This window comes from Garra rufa, chromosome 3 (assembly GCF_049309525.1).
Source record: "Garra rufa chromosome 3, GarRuf1.0, whole genome shotgun sequence".
NCBI lineage: Eukaryota > Metazoa > Chordata > Actinopteri > Cypriniformes > Cyprinidae > Garra > Garra rufa.
In genome coordinates, this window is record NC_133363.1 from 6855393 (window position 1) to 6861366 (window position 5974).

Genomic DNA, 5974 nt, shown 5'->3' on the forward strand with positions numbered 1-5974 from the left:
TTTCCAACAATGACTGTATGATTTTGAGATCCATCTTTTCACACTGAGGACAACTTAGAGACTCATATGCAACTATTACAGAAGGCTCAAATGCTCACTGATGCTCCAGAAGGACAAACCATGCATTAAGAGACAGGGGTGAAAACTTTTGAAATTTGAAGATCAGGGTATATTTAACTTATTTTGTCTTCTTGGAAACATGTAACTATGCTTTGTAGCCCATGAAGAGCAGTACTAAATGAAAAAATATGATATTTAGGCAAAAAATAAGAAAAATCTACACATCTTCATTCTGTTCAAAAGTTTTCACCCCTGTCTCTTAATGCATGGTTTGTCCTTCTGGAGCATCAGTGAGTGTTTGAACCTTCTGTAATAATTGCATATGAGTCCCTCAGTTGTCCTCAGTGTGAAAAGATGGATCTCAAAAGCATACAGTCATTGTTGGAAAGGGTTCAAATACACAAAAATGCTGGAAAACCTGTTCAGGACGAACAAGTAACTCATGAAAACACAGCTGTGGATCATTCAGGTAACAACACAGTATTAAGAATCAAGTGAATGTAAACTTTTAAACGGGTTAATTTGTATAAATGTAACTATTATGTTCTCTTGTGGACTATAAAAACATCTTTGATGTGAAATATCTTATTCATAAATAATAAAAAATAACGTGTTTTGTATGATCCCTCCTATTTTGGTCAAATAATTAACATTTTGCAGATTCTAAGATTCTAAGATAAGGGGAATGTAAACTTTTGACCTCAACTGTGTGTTTATATAGATCAGTGTTTCTCAACGGGGGCGGTACCGCCCCCCAGGGGGCGTTGGGAGAGCCTCGGGGGGCGCTGAAAGCAATAATTTTGAAAGGGGGGCGCTGAGGTGGTTTTGGGGGGCGTTTGGTTAAGACTAATTTAAACCGAATATGTTTGAGCTAAAACTTGCAGAAGAAAATGGTCTGCCACATCCTAATGCCATTTCTACACTGGATGCATCAAAGCGCACTTTCTGTATCTATTTGTCGACTTGTCTGCAGCATAAGCGCGCGGAATGCGTTTACTGTAGCGCTCGCGCTCAGTTACTGAATGACAGATTATAAAGGGATCTACGTGCTGTAACGCAACTTGTTGCGCCGTTCGCGGCCAGTGTAGCAGTGTTAAGGTCATTGCACACTGTGTCCGTTCGTATTCGTAATCCTAAAAATTCGTTGCGCACTGAAACCTTGCACACTGAGAACGACGAAATAGAACGATGTTGTCCACTCTCTTCTTAAAAAGAGAAACAGATACAGAGGAGTGAGGGAATACTTTTAAGGCGCACCTCCTTTATTAATAAACTGCGGGATTATCCCGGGTGATTCAGAGTTTATTTCAGGATGTCAGTAATCTTTGATGCTTTGCTAGCATTACTGGAGCCACATAATATTAAGAAGACCACTAATTTTTGCGAACTCAGCATACAAGGACCTTTACAGTGCTTTGTGCTGCGGGACAAAGTGAACGAATTTGACAGACGCAATTCTGGATTTTGGCGTTCGCTTGTACGGTGGCTCTGAACTGTCAAAACACCTCTCAAAATGCTTGCTAGTGCTACAGATGCGAAAAACGCAAAAAATCAAACCCGATCCGAAAAATTTGGAGGCAGTGTGCAAGTATGATTACCATAACGTGAGGTATTTATTTTTTAACGTGCGAAAAACTCGGACTCAATGTGTGCAATGACCTTAAGTGTTAGCTGGCTGCTAGTTTACAACAATAGTCACGGTCAAGCATAAGATGCTTTTTCTTGTTTAGAAAAAAAAAAAATAATATGAAAGCTTTTTGTTTGCCAAATCATTTAAATGCCAAATTTTTAAAGAATGTATTCAAAGCTCACAAATAACAGCCCAGCCTATTTTTTACTGCACGTTGCTTTTTTGCTCTTGGAAAACTAATGATAATGATATTTCTTGCCCAGTCAAATCAAATATGTCATGAATGTCATGTGGCATTCAATTACATATAGGCCTATTTGAAATAAAAGTATGTACGGGCTAATGTGGGCTGTTATATTTGGGTTTAGATAGGTTACATGCTTTTAAAATAGCCTAAATATTATAAATAAAATATACATTACTATTAAAAAAGGCAAATAAGATTTTTTAATGGATGAATGAACAAAGGTTGCATTTGTTTGTTTAAAAAAAAAAAACAATTAAAAAAGCTTTTTTAATTGAATGTATTTTAAAAGTGTTTTCCTCTTATGCTAAGCTTCATTACTCTAGTTTTCAGTGTCACATGATCTTTCAGAAATCATGCTGAATTACAAAAAAAAAAATTAAGAATATGCAATTTGATCTCTTTAACATTTATGAATTGACTGAAGTACAAAGAAAAAAATTCCAATGTTTACACTGGCCAATATATTTTTGTTAATATGAACAAATTTTGAGCCACGATCTAGCTTTGCTTGCAAAGACTGAGAAGCTCCTTTTATACCCAAAGATGATCCCCTCACCTATTACCAATTCACCTGCCTCCTGTCAACTGTTTCAAAACAGTTTAGCTTATTCTATAACCTTTTCACTTTTATTTTTCTTCTGCCCCAATTGTTTTGGAGTGTGTTGCACTTTTGTGACTTTTCTTTTCTTTGTAATGTTGTCAATTGAATTAAATAAAAGTTAAATAGAATTAACAAATCATAGATTTGATCATTTTACAAAACGTCCCAACTTTTAGTGTTGTACTTAGTTTTCTTTAAGGTATTTGTAAGCAAACTTTTAAATATTCTAAAAATTGTGAAATATAGTAAAGTAGAGTTTACATTTCTTCCATTTGCATGTGTAAATGTGGTATTACCCACAAAATTAACCATGTCTACTATCTCAGAAAAAAGGGAATTCAATATATTCTCAAAAAGCAGGGTATTTTCCAAGGGATATTTTTTATTTTATTTTTTATTTTTATTTTTACTGAAAGCTAATTGAAAATATCCAAACATACCACAGCAGTAAAAAGGGTGTTCAAGAGTTCCAGAAATGGAAGAACAAACTAAAATCACTTATGTAAAAATGTCCTTTTGGATATGTTCTGAACTGGAATTTTTATTTAGTCTTTTTAAATTTGGGGCAATAAAGTATATCAGCATCACAAAAACACTGAAGCTGTAGCAATGAAAATCAACAATTTGCTAAAAAACTGCAAATGAATGTTATTTATATATTTATATAATTTACTGTAAAAAAAAATGCTCAATTCCATGCATCCTTAAATTAATTTCGTAAAAATTGTAATGACCCCATAAATTTGAATTGCTATAAATATAATAACAGTCATATTATAAACACAAAATACTAATAACAATCAATTTTTATATTGATTGAGGACAATTAGACTACGATTTATTTGATGGGGGGCGGTGAGGGACCTGAATAATGGGTAGGGGGGCACTGGACCAAAAAAGGTTGAGAACCACTGATATAGATATTGATTAACAAAAGGAAAATTGTCGACTTTTTGCCTATTGTGTAGAGCTGTGTAGTCAGTAAATGTTCAACGTGTTGAATTCTGAATGAACAAGTTTGTGTCTTTAAGACGATACATTTCAAATCGCCAGTTTAGGTTTAAGTATCCTCATTAATAATTCAGTAGCGGAAGTACAGGAATGGGCGGCGTGCTATGAATAATAAGTAGCGCCGCCCCCTCATGTTTATTGATTGGGTTTATTTGACAGCCGTGAGCTTCAGTCCCACTATGGCGTCTCATCAAATCAGGATGGGCTTTTTCTACCGCCTCCTGTACTGGAATTTATCTCTGGCTAATTGCTATCTTACATCTGGCTTTCTGCGCTGAAAGACGTCAAATGTAGGCGAAATGAAGGACGAGAAAAGCACAGCGCGGTCGCTCCAGAGTGCCGACACGGAGCGGAGAAATGCAGCTGATGTGGAGGATGGCCGGGCGGGCAGCGGAGCAGCGCTGAACCCGGTGCTGCATGAAGCGGGATCCGACCGAGCCCCCGCACCGACAGCCCGAGCAGGAACGGGAATACGCGTTTTAAAGGTACCACATTGAGCTCCGTTTAGGTCTCAGCGTTGCTGTTAAAGCAGCAGGGCCAAAGTACGTGTGAATCCGTGAACTGCATCAGCAATTATCTGTATAACACTTCCACACGCCGCCGTGTCTCAAAACCTAGTGAGCTCCCTACCTAGACAGCATATCTGTGAGCTGAGCGATGTCGGAACGCGCTAACATTGACGTCTATGTAGGCGGTTGACTGGGTTTTGTGACACAGCCTGTGATGGATCATAATGTCATCTCGATTTAAAGAGATGGTTCTCACTTCACATTGCTTCTCCTCATTAGTTTGTTGGCTGTATCTGAACAGTTCCAGTGTAACGCCTGTAACCTGTTAGGGGGCGTTCACGCAGGGCGCGTTCTGGCTATTTTGTGATTGCTATTTCGGTCTCTCCACACCGGCGTCAGATGGACGTCTTTGGTCACTGCGTCGCGTCTCGTTGTTTTTTAGCTACTGGCCTCATGGGCACTTTTGACATGACATGATGTCAACTATAAAAGTAGATTAGTTATAGTTTTAAAAACGCGTCTTGAATATGGCAAGCTGTTTTAACATATATCTCTTAAAACTATAGGCCTACATTTAAAGCTCTGATTCGGTCAGTCATTCAAACCACAAACTGGTCCATTTCTACTTCAAACTGTGAAAAATGTACTTGCATATAATATTAGTAAAATAAAAGGTCGCATAAGTGTTTCAAGTACACTTTTAAGACTTTAAAGAACCTATTACATCATAGGGCTGGGCGATTAATCGAAAAGTAATCGAAATCGACATTCAGAACCTATAATCGATCAAATTTTTCCAGGTCAATTATTTCAATTACTTTCCCTTTAAAAACACTACTGCGTGTGGAGTCACGTGACCCCGCTCCGTTGCGTTGCGTTATTCCGCAGACATGTCGATGGAGAGCTTAAACAGTATTCATACAGTAAAAAGTATTTACAGGATATACAAGTGTAATGTTATTTAGAAGAGATACTGCTTATTTTCTACTTTTAATATTTATTATTATTATTTTATAAATAATTTATTTTGTTTCCAAAAGTGCAAGTTATTTATTTTTGTGACTTTTCATTTTAAGCAATGTGTGCTTTAATTTCAGTTGTTCAACACTGATGTTCAATAAATAATCATAGATAGTAGATAGTGTGTGCACCCTTCATTCAAAAATCTCTCACTTGTAATATGTGCGCATATTTACTGTACAAAACTTGTCAGTGAACTATGAGGGCAAAAAAAAAAAAAATTAAATATAATTAAATATAATTTTTGTTAATGAATAAAATAATCGTTCATTAATCGTAATCGGGTTAAAATGTTCAATTAATCGAGATTTTGATTTTAGGCCAAATCGCCCAGCCCTATTACATCATTATATTTTAATAGTTTTACTATGCTTAAACAAAGTAGGCCTATACATATTTTAGTATGTTGATGTATAGCAAACTAAAGCAAAGGAAAAGTACTGTTATTTGATATTAGATTCAAAGTTAATATTTAAAATGTAAATTTATGTTTGTTTACAAATGTGTAATTACAAATATATTTAAATACATGACATGTATGTTACAATGAAAATTACATAAAAGTATATTTTAGTTTACCATAAATGCTTGTTGGTACATTGGAAAGTACACTTTAGACCGTAAAAGTAATTATGACTGATATGGTACTGTTATGAATTAAATGGTTGGTGTGCCTTCCTTAGGGCGTGCTGGCGTAATAGTAATTTAGTAATAGCAATAGTTAATTTACTTAATAATATAAGTCTAGTAGTTTAAAATAATGAAAATTATAAATATTTTTATTTAAATGCATTTTAATGTTTAATATTTAGTATTTCATTAAATGAATACATTTTTTATTAAGTTTACTTACAAAAATATAATTCTAATCACAATTAATATATAACATTTATATA